Source organism: Leiobunum rupestre, chromosome 3, assembly GCF_980474605.1.
Source record: "Leiobunum rupestre chromosome 3, qqLeiRupe1.1.hap1, whole genome shotgun sequence".
Taxonomy (NCBI): domain Eukaryota; kingdom Metazoa; phylum Arthropoda; class Arachnida; order Opiliones; family Sclerosomatidae; genus Leiobunum; species Leiobunum rupestre.
Genome location: NC_143386.1, coordinates 4190949 through 4208196, shown reverse-complemented (window position 1 = coordinate 4208196; position 17248 = coordinate 4190949). Strand labels below are relative to the sequence as shown.

The window sequence follows — 17248 nt, the reverse complement described above, 5'->3', positions numbered from 1 at the left end:
GCAATTGGTTTCATCGAGCTATCTATTATAGTTTTCTAGCAGAATTAAAAAGAGGGCAAAAATTTCAGCTGTCGAAGACTTTTCAAACAGAGTGTACTTTTATATGTAAGGATAAAAAAAATCAGAGAAAAGAAATTTTTCGGTAAATAAAACAATTTCGTAAGCTGGAAATTGTACTTAAAAAGAACAAAGTAATGAATTCGAGAAAGTTGTTTCAACGATTGATACTAACCTAAAACATTAATTTGAAAATGTATTCGATGATTCACCAAGAAATTAAGCCCATCTTCGTAGGATTTGGAAGAGGGATCGTTTTTAACTTGTCATGAAGAAGACAAAACAATTACGTAATGATCAGAGGTCAAATAGTTGTTTGGCTTTGGTACTGTACTTAAGCGCGTAATTTTTTTGGATTTCGTAAAGTGACTGGAAGTTGAGGTAATAAATGGTTAATCGCATTGCTCTAGCCACACACGTTAGAAGCCCAGCAGCTTTTGAAGCTTTGAAGAGCTTTAAAATATTGAATTTTCCATGTGGATCATCTTTCAAACATGTTAAAAGCTACCGCCTTCAACAAGATGGGCTTTCGCACACCTACATAAACTCACAACAAGAGCTATACGAAAAGATAAAAATTAACAGAATAAGAAAGGGAAGAAAGAGAAAATTGACGATGGAATTTTGAGGAAGTCCATGTAATTGACGAAGTCATGTGTCAAAACACATGAAATAACTGGTTTCGCTATGAGCAAGTAAGATTTTTGTATGTTCCGAGATCTCTATGATGCAGTTTCTGGCAAGGAAGAATCTGACCAAATATATTTTTTTATTCTTACGTTGTGATTTATCATTAAAATTTCGATGTTCTGGGCCCATATTTCATCTTCAGTAGTCCTGCGAATAGTCATGTTATTAATCCTTCCTTCCAAAATCCATTTTAGCCTCCAAACAAAACTCATTCGATCATTTGCCCCACACACCACATAGTTTTAATTATTAGATACGAATATTAAAGACAAATACATTTTTTTCTTATTTTAGTTGAAGAACTTAAGCAATGCAATTTTATCTTCCATAGGCCTTCCGTGGAAAAATAAATTTTAAACTCCAGGTGGCGTTCTTATTGGTTGGAAAGTTCTTGAGATTTATTATGAGCGAGAGGAAGAAATAATGAAACATGGAAAGCCGAAGCGGCTCAAAACCTTCAAAAGAGTAAGATAGAACGTGACTCTTGGACGAACCCTAATTGCAAGCTGGCTACAAAAAATAGGGGTAAGAAATTGGAAAACACAGATTTTGGTAAAAAGAGCGTTAGTTATTACACAAAACTATTATTTTGAAGCTTATTAGAAAGTGTAAATTATTCAAGCTGTGCCAGTATGCCAAGCCTGGAGAAAATGAACCACCAGATGATGCGGCAGAGGTTTTCACCGTACATTATTGATTAAAAGCTTTCAATGTGGTCTTTGAAAGAGGTATATTACAACAGTTTTGTCTGTGTAGGTTGGATCACCCTGTATTGTCATTAATGAAGGATAGCTTGATGGTTGGTTAGAAGTAGATAATAATAAAAAATTTACTAGAAATAGCCCAAATTAATTTTTATCATGTCAGGTATGTAAAGCCAAAATTCTATAATTAATCTCGTATGAGAGAAATATCGATGAGACCAAAAAGTTAAACATACCTTGTATGAGATATAATATACTAAGATACTTTTACACATGTCATTTATTCCGAGTTATATTTTTTGGTTTCATGGACCTTTTTGAATATTACCTGAAGGCGAATGCAGGCTACCATTTATGGCCAGTGAAAATTAATGGAAGTGCTAAATTGACACTTTTCAGTCAATTCAAATTTAGCGCTGCTGGGAAACTTAATGGAATAATTTACGCAAAATTTCACGATATTTAATATAATGAAGAATGATTGCCACGGAAGACATTTGGCCCATGGATACTATTTAAAAGCACCATTACCTGTCGCTAACACTACTTTGGAGATAAATAAAACTATTTAAATTTTCTATTATATTTAAAAGCTTTGACTATTTCAGATAAAAATATAACATTACAAATTAACATGTCCTTGACTAGTTGCTACCTGAGGGCAAAAGTCAAGCAAGTCTAAAATTCCCTATTTTTTAAATCTAAAATTATGAAAATTTTAAACTTAAGATGAAAGTCCATGAAAAGATGGTAAAAAATACCTAGAAAAATTTAGTAATTTGTCAGCCTATTATTTTAACACTCAATGATTTTTTAAAATTTCTTGTAAAAGTCACTTGCTTGACCTTTTCTCTAAGGAAGCACAGTGTGATCACAATTTTACCTATAGTTTGAACAAAGTATTTTTCGTTCTATGAAGACTTAATACAATTCCATGTCAAAAGCCAATGCAGACACATACACTCTAAAGATTTAGACGTCGTCGCTTCCTTTTCACCAGCACTGAGCCTGAAATTCTTCCTAACTACAAATGAACCGGATCTTTTGATCTTCTTCTGAGAAACTAATAAATTTGAAAACTAAAATATTGGGATATATCACGAGTCTAGTAATCAAAATCATACTTGTCTGGCAATATAATTGGTTGCATATCCAGCAGATCATTTCCTTGAAGCTCATCTTTGGTTTTTTCCAAACTAGTTTTATTAAAGCTTCATACATTGCTGAACCAATATGGTGTAAAATAGTGTTTGCATAGCACTTCGTACACCCCGATATCACAGATGTATTTAATAAAAGAACCCTAGTGAATTATATCTGACATGTAGTTTGTGTAATTTTTTCATATTCCGTTCTAATTTCATCAAGAATGTCAAATTAAAAAGAAATCACAGATCACATTGTAGAACTCTACTGTCTTTTGCAATATAACTTACAACTTCAAATAAGCTCTCCGGAATTATCACTGGGGTGTGTATTTGATTGAGATACTAAATTTTGGCTTGATAAAATAATTTCATTCCCAACTATTATTCCAAAATACTGTAATAGCTCTAATGCTTTAGGCTTGAAAATTGCGCTTTCTCTCTTTTTCTTATGTTATAATAACATTTTGAAATATTACATCTTTTGGTTTTTTTTACGTTCAGTTAAGACGATATCAATATCTCCAATTTCATTCTTCTTTTTAACACACCTTTTAGTCCAAAGATTGGCGGTTTTTACCTTTAAATGTTTTTCGACCCATAAGGAATTGTTGCAGAAGGCTATATCCGTCACGTGTTAAAGGGGCGGAGCTTTACATTCAATTTTGGTTGATAATATAGTTATTTTTTTTATTCCATGTTATAAGTGCATCTCCCCATTCGCAAAATTTTATAGTATACAGTTCAACTCCTATTTAGAGTATAACACAAACAAAATTTACATTTTAATCTAAATGGAAAAGCTTATAACATTTTTTAAGTTCTGCATTCCAAAATTAATCAACCACACATCTCAACTTACCATCAATTGTTTGACCTAAATATTTCATTTTCGTTAAAAAATTAAGTTCAAAACATTAAGAGGACCAAATTAAATTATTTATAGAATTATGAATGAAGATGTACAAATCAATTAGAGGAATGTCTCAACTTTAAAACAAAATACTTATGTTTTTCAAGTAAAAAGGTTATCACAAAGCATTACATATACCTGTGTTATACCATTTTGAGCCACTGAATATAATTCCCACCAAGTATTGGCTATAAATAACCAAGAAGTAGAAATTAGCCTTTTCATTAAGCGTAAGATAAAAACCACCTGGTATATTACACATATCATTTAAAATTTTAAAGAATGATAAATAACAGAAGGAATATACTATAATCACTTTTCTCAGTTAATATAGAATTAGAACCAACAGTTTTAATACAAATAGCTATTATAAGTAATTATTAACATTTGGAATCAGGTGAATCAACAAGAACTATAAGGCATTTTCAACAGATACAATCCGTTTCTTCAACAATTACAAGTAAATGTGTTCAAGCTCATCAATCGGGTGTTTTAACTAGTACAAGAACCAAAAAGTATTTTAAAAGTACAATTGTCATTGTGTAGCTTGGGTGCGAAAACAAACACCAAACGATTTAGGCCTTAAAATACCATTCAGTGCAAAATGGGGTTGGGTTTAAACTTGGCAAAATCATAAATACAGTATGTTATAAATTCAGGAGAGTGGGCTGTTCTAGAAATACTCAGTTTGGACCAATCCATTTGATACCTATAACTAAGCCTGTTTTAAATAATAGTAAAAGAGTTCAAAGCAGACAGTTAACATCGATAGGAAAATTCCTCGAAACCAAATTGTGATGATTGGCATAAGAAAGGAAATGGAAGTTTCTGTTGGAAGTCTGAGAGAATTGACGGGATCATGTTGACAAAATTGAAAATCCCTTAGCATTTCTTGTGGTTTTATTTGCATCGTCTCATGAAAACGCTCTGCACTGTAAAAAAATGTTTTTCATTCACAATTTTTATCAGAAAGTGATATTGGAAATTAATGTTCAAATATCTCCCTATTTAGGGAAAACACTTAGTATTCGTTATTAATAAACTACCAGTAATATGCTGATTTCTTTTCAAAGTTTTCTAGGCTCAATGACGGCCATCTTTACTCATTTACACATTAAGCTGTTCGATGGCTTTAAAACATAGCTTTAAAAAAATATGTTTTTAGGAAATCAAATTAAATTAGCACCATTATGTTCTAGAATATTTAATCGCGGAGTTTCCTAACCGAAGTATGAATGGTCTTATTCAATGGCCTCCAATGACTCCTGACTGGACCCAGCTGAATTATGAACTCTCAACTTTTACCGAGACCAAAGTGTTACAGAAGCTTTTTACGAGCTTGAAAGATTACGTTAGATAATAATTGAAGCTTGTGGATTTTGAACATCAAAAACGATAAAGACAACTTTTCGTAATAACTATATTGTAAGCGTGAGACATAATTGCAATGGTTAAATGTTTGTGATAAAATAAAATTGTTTGGATGTATCCTGAAACTAAAGGTCAGATATACAAAAAATTTAGATGTTTTTTGCGGAGTAGCAATTTTTTCGTGCTCGCGTAACTTAGTTAAAAATCTTTAATTCTAAAAACGCAAGAATATAATGTTTAAGTTTTTGATTCTGTCCTAAGGTATAACCAGTGAAAAAAATTCTTTAACCGTGAATTAATAGTTTAAGATTCAGTCTAAAACATGTTTTAAGAAAAATGTTTTGATCGAGCCATTTGAGACGGCTGCGGCCTTTATATCATAAATTTATGACATTTTTTTTATTTTTATTCTAAGTATCAGTGTAAATGATTAGTTTAAAATTATTAACTTTGAATAAATTATAAAATTTTATGAAATATTATATGACGACACCTCATTTATTTCCCATAATTATTACTACCTACAGAAATAACAAAACACCTGAACTGTAATTATCAAAGGCAATTTATTTCAAAATTTTTTTACAAAATCAATTTCAAGACTAGCTCTTATCAAGATATTTATTTTAAAAACAAGTTCAGCATCTAAACACCAGTTAGTCAAAACTATGATTAATCTATATGTCAGAAGGGTCTTATAAGTTTATATTTTAATTTTTACCCTCAATAACAGTTTTGAAAATATTTGAAACCCTTTTACGAAAGCGTTTCTTTTACATCTGTGGAAATGTAACATGCGTTAAAAATAATTGCTTAAATAACGAACAGCAAGTGGAAATAAGGCAACTGAAAAGATTAATAAACGAACACAAGGGGCTTACGACTTTGCATGATCCACGAACAAGCTCTTAGATTTTGGTGCGCTTAATTGATCAATTATTTAGAACAACCAATGTCAGATGTAGTGTCCAAAATATTGTTAAAAAAACGGTTTCTTAACACAAGTGGACTTAAGTAACAAATACTTATGATAAGATATAGTTACGACGACATTGCTATGAACAGTGCAAAATTAATTTTCCCGTTCTTCTCTAAAAACAAAAGCGTATATACTCAATTACTCACAGATATTTGGCGTCTTCTCTGACCAATGACGGAATTCGCGTGCGGAGGCACATATCGTAGGATGTCGGAAAATAAGACATTTTACCCAAATAACAATTTTCGCACAGCTTCCAGTTTTTAGCAAAATATTTAAATAGCCCTCCATCAATGATGAACACTGAATTGTCGGGCATACAGTTCAGAAAAGTAAAATTTCGTTCCACAAGTAAATACTTTGCTTTTTTCAATTTTTGTTGCATCGTCGGTGGAATTACCATGCTCTGAAAAACCAAATAATTTTTTCTTCAACCAAATTCAGATATTTCCCTAAAAAGACAAAGTTGGTTTTTCTCAAACATAAAGATTAGGTTTGTTTAGTTGTACAAAGTAGTTTTTTAAACTAAATTTGAACAAAACTGATTCTAATCAGTTAACAAACAAGATCTCACTGTTCCCCGGCTTCAAACTTGTAACGATTTTAATATTTTTATATACACTGAAATACCCATTTCTCTACACAAACGTTCTTTAAAATCATTACACGAATGTATGTTCTGTAAACTCTAAACACTTTAAATTAACTGGAAATAATTTTATGATACAAAAGTATTTAAAACAGGAAACATACAAGAGACAGTCCGTGCTGATTCTGTTACACTTTTGACCAGAAAATTGTTAAACATTTGCTAAACACTCCACCCCAGAGTCATTTTCCAAAAATATTTTTAATTAGATTCACATGACACTTTTATAAAATTTATTTTCTTAACGTTCTTGATAAGTCTCTAATCTACATTTCTGCTTTTTCATTGGGCGAAATCAGTCATTGATAACTAACAAAAAACCTTGTTTAACCCAGTTCTGATCAGGTTAAATAGATGGCACTGTTTTTTCTTAGGAATTAATAATAAACGCCGGGATATTCTGCGACTTTGAATAGCAGAACCTTATTATTGTTACTTAGCACGAAAATTTTACGAATGGTTATACTTTCTATTGATCTCGCACCTGTCTATGATTGAAAAACTAAGGTAAAGCACAAATTTAACATACCTTTTAATTATAGGTACTGATATCCGCAAGTATCTTCAACCTAGTTTTTTTTCCTTCATATGGTCATCAATTTTTGGTACTTAACTAGATTTTGTATAAGAGAGGAAAGAGCTATTCTATAGCTATTTATATTTTATCACGTCTCTCAAATTAAAAATCAATAACGCCACCTTCCCCATTAGGCCTTACCCGAAGTCGACCAGCGTTAGGGGTGCTAGCATACGTTGCAAAACTGATATAACGTGTTAGAACCTTTTTACTTTGTTACAGTTGATGATTTTCTCGCCTGTTTTGGCATTAAAAAACATATCTTTGAGGTTTCATTTCATTATTTTAACCTAGCACGAACATCAAGGCCAGTCCCTGATTTAACTACTATGGACACATTTTTTAAAGCCATAAATGATATTTTAATGGCAAACTTTTTTCACAAGTAAGATCTTAAATGGTTTCTAACGGATTTTTTTTATAAATTGGTTATCGAATCGCTTTCGATTAGTTTAGTTCTAACGTTATCACTCCGATGCAATTTAAAAATCTTAGGATTGGGCAAATTATATATAAATTGGCTGCTTGAGCCCTTTTATATTCAAATAAAATAGAAAAGGCTTAAAAGCTCTGGTTTGGCATCGTCATTTTAAAGAAAAAACAACGTACTATTCACGTCGGGTAGAAGAGTTTAAACGTAAATAATAGGAGGAGACTAGAGCTTGTTTTATTGTTGAAGCCGATTTTTAGCAATGAAGAGCTTCCTTAAGCAAGATTATTATGGAATAAATTCTGAATACATTTTTGTTGACTAAATTTCGAATGTGTGTGACATTATGGGAGATTGGTTGGAAATAATATCCACGGTCATAAGAAAGCCGTTGACCGTTGATTGAGAAAGTATCTCTAACTTTAAGTATTACTGTACATTATCATGAATAGGCCATGAAAGAATTCGAGTTAAAAAGCATTAGGATATTTAAAGTACATTTGAAAGTACTGTAGATATTTAAAAGGGCATTGGAGTTGTCTATTACGAAAGGCTTTTGAGGTGTCTTTTGTACAGAAATGAAAAGGCTTTGGATTTGTATATTGGAAAGTAATGATTTGTATTTGATGATTTTTTTCTATCAGCCAGTTGTGGTTTACATAATTATTGCGAAGCTAGAAAAAGATATGTTTAATTGTAAATGGCTGAGTTCAAATGAAGGATAACAGATAATTGTAAAGACAGCTGCTCAATCTTAACGAAATGGAAGATAAGTAAATATATTAAATGCTTTTGTCCGGCATTTTTATATCATCAATTAAAACCAATTAATCATTAATAAAATAAAAAAAATCAAATCATTTGTGAAAGTGAAAATCCAATTAGTTTATAGAAAATAAATTATTTATTTAAATAATTATAAGCCATTAATTTATAAGAATTCATTTTAGTTTGAAAAAAGTCTACCACAATTTTCCAGATTTTCCATTAAATTGATGTCTTAAGAATAAACTTCAAAATTAAATATTTTCCAAATTTTCCAAAGTATTTATAAGAAAACTAACTAGTTGATCTTTGGGAACAACCGGGTTAAAAATAGCAGAATAAGAGGGACTTCACGAGCTTTTCCCCCATTCTGAGTTCAAAGGTTTGTAGGAGTAGGGTGGAAAATTTTAATTTTACTCTTTTTCTTCAAAACAGTTATCCTTTCGAAGGATCTTAAATTGTGAAAAGCGTAATGGTAGGCGTAAAGCACTCCTTACTAACTTGTTCTAATGAAATTGGCCGATTTTTTTATTATTGTAAAGGTGGCGGGCTTCTAAATTTGAGAATAAGCAAAATTACAGACGAAGAAGAATTATAAGCTCATGAATCAGCATGAAGAGATTTTAGTTGACAACGAGCTATAAGAGAGAGGTGTCCGGCGTTTGAATGAGACGATTACATATGGGACCCCTCGAATGATCAACTATCCGGAAAACACGCATTAGCCATACCCGTTGAGAGAAAGGTAGGGTTTATAACAAATTTGAGATACTAATGGTATATTTTTTGCAGTTGCGTATAACCATATTGCCAAGGGACAATAAAGTTATTTAAAAGTAAGCCAGCCAACCATGAGCCGATTCCTTTAAGTAATTTTTGAGGTTATTACTCAAATAATAACGCCTTTGAAAAACGTTTTTCCAGTTACTGTTAACCAAGAAATAGGATAAAAATTGGGTATTTTTAATTTTTCTTAAAAGGGTTTGATTTGTTTTTTTTCTAGCATTAGTGATATATCTGAGTTACTTTTAATAATTGGAGTGAAAGATGGGACTCACATTACTACCATAGGACCATCAGGTCTACATGAAAAATATAAAGAATACCTTTATGTGAACCATATAGAATACGATTATATTCCCGCTGAAGGAGCTAGAGTTTACAATTTTCTAGAACTAGGCGCGCTGATGCAAGGAAAAATTAAAGCAACGTTGAAGAAATTCCAAGTTCATTATCTCAAAATAAACTTTTATTTTCTCAAACGTTTCTTCTGCTTAGTTTTTAAAATTTACTGCAAAATTAAGTTAAATATTTCGTCACTGATGCTTTAAATTTCATTTCTCAAATTTAAAAACAGTCATCACATTTGCTTTATTAAACAAAAGCTTCTTTTTAAAAATTTCTTTATAAGCAGCAGAAATTTACGAAAATCTCGTGTTTCGTCTTTATTGGCATCGGCTATTCTATATTGAACAAGTGCCTTCTTTTCTTCCGCTGTACGTGCTTTTTATTACCGCTTATTTCAAGCAACGATCCTATATGTTAGAAGGATAGGTAGCCCTCCGGCCAGCCCATGTTTTCAAAACGCCGGCAGGGCCGTCGATATTAAGAGAGCCTCTCAACGTGGTACGTCTTGATTCTATTCCCTCAAGGACAAATTTTGGCGGCGCTTCCTCCATGTTTTGTCCTTGACGGAATCTAAAGACGGATTCTCTATCGCGCGTGACCCACCGACGGCGCTGCCATTTTTCGTCCCTCGCCTAATATCCTTCTAACATATAGGATGCTTGTTTTAAGTGCCGCTGTTTCACCTTCATAATGCATTTGTTGCTTCCCTTATTTATTGACACCAGTTAAATCAATTTTTTTATGCTTTCGTTTAACTGATTTAATGTCGAATCAAAAATATTATTAGTAGTTATTAATTTTAAAACCTAGTACTGTAAGTCCATGGTATGTAATACTAAAAATTGACTCAGTTATGAAAAGATCTCATGAATGAAAACTTTTTAATAAAACTAAAAGTCCCTGCAAGCTTTCAACCGTCCCAGCGGTCTTCCTCAGTCACACTAATTACAATAATACAGAAAACGTCCCGACAATACTTATTTTTACAACCAACACTATTATTTTTATTATTCGTTAATACTCCCCACAGTTTCGCCTCCCCATTCCCATCTTCTAGGTTTAACTCACCTTCCCTCGTACTATTGATAAAAACACTTCTATAAATTTTCGCCTAAAATAGTCAGGCTCCAGATAAACTAGTTCTGGATTTTTCCAATCAATTTTGTGTTTAAAGTCCGTGTCGATTAAATGTTTCGCGATATATATTTTTATTACATGCATATTTGTGCTCTTTTAATCTAATTTTAATGGACCTTTGAGTTACCACTACACGTTTTGCTTTTAATTTTGTAAACCAATCCTTTTTAATCGAATTTGCGGATTTTTGGTTTGAATTAACTTAGTTCATTTTTTAGGGTTTTATTCTTTTTGCTGATTAATCTTCTGTCAAATTTAATTTTTAATAATCTATTCTATATTTCAGATTTATGTTCGTTATTGTCTACATCTCTATTATTATTTTTTACAATGTTGTTATTGAAAACATCATCAATGATTTTTTCCGGAAAAGCCGATTTAAAAAAAATGGGTTTTTATCTTATTTTTATCAATCATTGGCTGATCAGAAATATTCTCTATTCTAGATTTTAACCCTTTAACAATTCCGATTTGTACATTTTTACTATGTTCCGACATGTAGTTTAAATATTTGCCCCAATGCATTCCTTTTTGGTATATAGAAAAATTAACCTTATTTTCATCGCCATTTCGACTTAATAGCACATCTAGAAAGGGGAGGTTACCATTAACTTATTTTTCCATTGTTAATTTAATTATTTATTAATTATTAATTTTTTATTATTAGTAGTTGTTGGCACGAATAACGCTGCACTTATTTTTGCTGTTGTTTGTATTCGTAACTCTTTTGCGTTTCTCCTTTGTAATTATCCGGCACCTTCACATTAGCTGGCTCGTCTACAATATCTTCTTAAAAAATATCAAATGAAAATTTTAACTGTTTTTAACGAAAATTTAAAACATCCATTCTCTCCAATTTTCTCTATTTTTATTTTCTTAAGAATATTAACTACCGTTTCTTACCAAGGTTTAAAAAATATATATTTCTTTAACGGCTGAAATATACACGGGATCCCAATTTGCTCTAACCAGGCCTTTTTATCAAAATCCATTTTAGATCTAGTTGGGAGCGTTTTAAATCCTTAAAATATTTTATGGTTTTTAAAAATTTCATTTTTGACCGGTAGGTGATGCAAGAGAGAGTTATAGAGCATTCTGAAAAACGTACGAACAAAGTTTGTTCTATAAACAAATACTAATTTATCACTTACAATTGTTAGTGAGGTCATGAAATAACAAGTTTGTCGTTGGAGGCAAGACGGTTTGACTGAAGATTGAATTGTTTTTAAGACTAACGCCATTTAAGGAATCACAAGTTAATTTTGTTAGTTAAATTAGCAAAACCTGTTTTTAAAGTTAAATATCTACAAGAGGGTTTATTTTAGTTTTAATATTTTATTCAATGTTTTTCAAATTACAAATTACTTTCGGAAGCTATTTCGACATTATCTTACTTCATTGAGCAACGCTCTCTACGGGTAAAATTATTTTTTGTGAAGCAAATTAAAACGCGCCTAGTCTTTTTCAGTTATTTATTTAGCGCACTCTAAGCGATCTTTCGGTATCGACGCACCTGCACGATCATGGAAACGGGTTAGTGCGATAAAAGTGGTTGACCTTCTTGGCACGACCAAAGAGGTGTTCCGGGGTCAAAAGATCGCTCCTTTTTGTTTCTTGGAAACGGTCATCGCATCGTTCTCACTACATTTTGGGTGTTTCTCTCTTTATTCCTTCTATTCTCGGTGTGCCTCTTAGACAATTTCTGAATTGAAAAACAACTGGTAAATCTAGTGCATCTAATTTCTACCTGAACAGATCAATCCGTTATCTGTTTCTCACATGAAATGATAATCGGACATATAAATGGATATATTTGGTTAACTTCTCCTTAATTTACATGATCAGGTACAATCTGAATTATATATCTAAACTGCTTCACTAATTTCACCGTCAAATTTACATTTATATGAACGTATAAATGTGTGCCGTAAGCGTAAGTCAAATTAGTTTGTGTTAAACTCGACTTTCACCCAAAAGACGCGAAGCGAAACTTAACTTCATCGCTGGGGGCGTTGCTAAAAAATGTTGGTTCTCGGTTATTCCAATATTCTAAAATAATTTCTTAAATTATAGCGTTTTTTCGGCATTTGGAAACACTGTGCTAGGTCATTCGGATATATTTCAAATCGCGGAGCTGTTGAAAATGACTAGTAATTATTCAGCCGAAGAAATTCAAGCTATAATTAAAATAATTAGTGAATTAGACATCTTAGCAGCCCTCGACGGTAAAAGGCAAAAAAATGCCGATATTTTGAAGAAAAATTTAGAAAGGCCGGATTTAAAACTAAACCCTGGGATCAAATTCGAACAAAATGGAAAAGGTTAAAAGCAGAGTATTACGCGGGAAAAAAAAGCGTAGCGTTTCCGGGTCCTCAGGGAAAAACAAATTATAATTTTTCCAAGAAATGGACGCGTTGCTGGGGACAAGGCCCCTGGCAACGTTCAACGAGGATCTACTTGAAAGTGCCTTAATCAACGCAGAAGGTATTTACTACTCGTTATCTTTATGATGGTAAAAACATGTTATCTATATTTAAATTAATATTTAAATATTCTCCTAAATCGGTAAAGATACCGGTGCCAGCTTAGACCAGGAAGTAGCTGATGTAACTTCCGAAGATGAGTGTCCGGGTGGAGACCAATCGGGGGAAGGCCGATCTCCGGACTTAAATAAGGGAAAAACCCCCCTATAAACGATCCGTCACGCAAAGATCAGGTACAATTTCTAACTATTATACGGAAGCTCAGCCGAATATTTTATTTTCTTATAGTTTTAGAGTTGTAATTAAATGTTTGGCAAAGTTTTTAATTATTTTTGTGGGCTATTTTTAGATTTGATATTTTTAAAATAATTGTTTTTTTAATATGATATTCAAATTTCGCAAGCATAATTACGAAATTAAATAGGTGTCAATTTGGGGGGTCACAAAGACGCCCAAATTTCGACTTGTACTTGTAATTACAATTTATATTTTGTTGGCCTATAAGCCTAGTTACTTTAAAATTTAAATAGCATCAATGATAAATTATTTTAAAACCAACTAAATTAAAATAAGGAAAGTAGAAAAACGCCCAATTTCATTTGGCCCTTCCAAAGTAAAATATTCAATGAAATTTTGTTAAAATTTGTAATTGTTAAATAATGAACTAGACACTAGTTTAACGTATGACCTGAAGTAACAAATAAGTGTGACACTTATCGGAGGCCGTTCTAATATGACCAAAAGTAACAAATAAGTGTTATGCCTGAAAGTCGGCATAACGTTCCTTAATTTAAGTAATATTTTCATGAAAGTTATATTTTTGAATAGCTGTGGTTTCCATATAACCTAGAATTGCAATTACGTTGGTTAATTATAATTATAAGTAAGGTTTTTTGGGCAGCGTATACGAACCCCCTCAACTTCCAACATTGGAAATACGCGTGGTTATCTATATTATAAGGAGGTACGTCGGTCGTCGTCGTACGTCCAAGCTTTCTGGAATGTTTGCTTAGTCTGTCATGAAGCCAAAGGCAGGGCGCCGAAGAGAAAGCCAGCGCGGGACGGAGAGAGAAGCTGCTGGCTTTCTCTTCGTTAGTGGCTCAACTGTAGCTTTTTTTGTGTTTTTGCTAAGTCGGTAAAAGTACCAAAGGCGGGGTGGCGAACTGGGCGACGACACAGGCGGCACGGAACAGAGAGAAACCGGGACTGCCTTTCGCTTTGTTACTAGTGGTGGTTCGACTACCCTATTAGGCAGAGATAAAGAGGCACCAGCAACGTCTCCCCCCTCCCCACGCTTCCGCGGAATAAAGGGAAACCGTGACTTCCTTTCGCTTCGTTACTGAGGTGGTTTGACTATAAACAGCGCGGGGCAGAGGGGAATCTGGGACGAGCATATTTGTTTCTGTTCGTCATGAGAGGGGGGGAGGCAAATCTGCCATTGGATACAAGTGGTTTCCAGGGGTACAGGGGGTGAATTTCAATGTTTCACAAATCCGAAAAGGTATCCCTTAGAGTAAAATGTCATTGAATTTGTTTCTACCACCGTTTTTAAAGCATAAATTCAAATAAAAAAGTTTCTTATTTTGTTTTATAAATAGAGGAATTTTACCATTTAGTATTATTTAATATGACAATTTAACTAATGATCAATTTAGGAAAAGAAAAGCAAAATTGAAAGAAGCGCGTGGATCTTATTAATTCCTTACGCTTCGCAAAATAAAATAAAAATTATTTTTAAATTTCAAAAATATTTTGCGAGTTAAATATTTCTTTAACTAAAATAACAATATTCAAAGGAGTTATAATGGTTGTTTGGTAACTAGGTATGATATATTTCGATAAAATGAAAGATAAAAATGAATTTGAGAAAAGCCTTTGCAACACATGCAAATATAATTTTTTTATGTTAAGGATCCTTATCCATATTTTGGTCGCAATATATTAAAAATAACTGATATGCTACAGTAGATGAATTTCTTAACTCATTTCGCTCTCTTTAAGGTTAAAAAAATGTAGACCAAATTCTTCCTAATTATTTTTTTATCATTAGACCAGAAATATAGGTTTTAGACTTTCATATTTAGACAAAAAGAACCATCAAGTAAATGTTAAATAATATTGCTTTAAAACTAAATATTGTGTTTGGGTGATTTTAAGCGGTATTTATTAGGAAAACCTATATTTAAGGTTTAAAGACAACAAAATTATTTTGAAAAGAACCTAGCTTTAACTCAAACCAAAACTGCTAAACCCGTACGTTTCCTGAGTTATGATATTGAATATGACACTTAATCGCTAAGTGATATTAATCAAAAAGAGAGAGTATAAATAATTATTTAAATTGAGAATTATTGGGTCCTTTACTCGCCCGTGCTTTATAAAGATTTAAAATACCGTGTCAAGGCTGTTACAACGTTTATATTGGACAGACCAAACGTAGTCTTAATAAACGCCTATACGAACATAAATATCACTGTAAAAATAATGAAATTTATAAATCTGCTGTCGCACTTCACGTGAAAAACACTTCTTGTCACAAAATTAACTGGGAAAATTCAAAATTAATCACCGAACCAAAAAATTACCTCGAGCGCATTACTCCAGAAAGTATCGAAATATTAAAAAAACAAAACAAAATCACCTTATGAATAACGACTACGCACAGTGTTTAAAAATCGACTTTTTTGTGCCAAAATGAAGTTCCAACAAAATATAATAAATGTATATATATATTATTCACTGTTTTTAGCTCAGTCCGAAAATATAACTTATATTCTGGTAACTGCCACCAGGGGGCAAAAACGTTCCCCTTTTGGAATTTGGTGGAATTTCTTTAGTCAATGCGTGTATAGGCTTCTGCTAAACGTAAATTTAAAATTCGGTGGAAATCGGTTGAACAGAAGTTCAGTAAAATGCGCTCAAAGGTTCAAATTTGATCAAAATATGGCATATTCAAACGGCATTTTTCCAAAATGTTGCAAGTAGTTGCAGAAAAAAATCATCATAATTTGGTAGAATAAGTTCCGCATTATAACTTGCAAAAAGTCCGAGTGCGAAGTTGCGCGAAGTTTTCAAGATATATACATTTTTATAAATTCGAAAAACATTTTTTGAAAACGCAATTTCACCAAGTCTCTGTACATATTGTTTTCCTTCTTTCCACTACAAAATATTCTACGCCGGATAAACTTCTATTTCATCCTCCTGTTAGTAGGATTTTGCTGTACGCGTGCTCTCGCGGAAATTGACACAATCAGGGGTGGCGATATAGGGTACGCAGGGTACGCAACTGCGTGGGGGCGCATTTTTTCGAGGACTATAAAGTGAGTAAGTTTTATATTTGGCGCCAAAATTAGGTAAAGACTGGTTTAAATTTGATGTATTTCAGTCTTTAAACACGTTGGAGAGCTTAAGAAGGAGACAGGTTGTTTAAATTTAAAAGTAACATGTAATGTGATATTCGCAGTGGTGGCGCCAGGATATTACTATGGGTAGGCTACTTAATTCTTTAATTTGCCCTCCCCCCCCCCTTACATACACTAACTAAACAAAACCGTGACAAAACCGGTTTATTTTTAATAATTTACAAAAGAAATGTACATGCCTGTTTAAATGTAATCGGAATTTATTTTTTTAGTCGATGAGCATAACAATGCACATATGGGCAACATCCTCCAACAGAATTCTCCATTTTCACTTACAATTGTTGCAAAAACACTTCCCAGTTGCCACGCTTTATTTTATCTTTATTTAGGAAATTGTGACTCGCTTAATTTATCATCTGGCTAACAATGCAACACTTTTTGAAGTAGCTAGTTTAGCAACTACAACGAATCAAGGCTGCGTTCGAAAAAATATTAGAAATCACTGTTCAGTGTTCGCAACTTAAAAACAGCAGGCTTTTAATTCGGATTTTGATATTTCTAGTTTCGCAAATCATTTTAGGGGGCTGTTCGGGGCCCCTTCATCTAGATTTGGGGCCCCTACAAGCGAAATAAAGCAGGCTGTATCCTGCGTAGCCTACCCCTGGATATTCGATGTAGTTTTATCTAAGTATCATCACGTACCCCACATCATTTATGTTGAACAATTAAAAATGCTAGGAACCAGAACCGGAACCGACAAAGCGCAAATTTAAGAACCGGAACCGAGATAGTCTGAAAACATGGAACCGTTGCATCCCTAATAGCTATATATATATATATATATAATATATATAT

The 17248-nt window shown here is 32.6% G+C and overlaps 1 long non-coding RNA gene across 1 annotated transcript; it reads left to right on the top strand.

Annotated features, from left to right (window-relative positions):
* Positions 1–12669: 12669 nt before the first annotated feature.
* Positions 12670–13238, top strand: LOC149949137 (uncharacterized). The gene is made up of 2 exons (XR_016479981.1): positions 12670–13029; positions 13117–13238. It is a non-coding gene; the product is annotated as an uncharacterized LOC149949137 (long non-coding RNA).
* The last annotated feature ends 4010 nt before the right edge of the window (positions 13239–17248 follow it).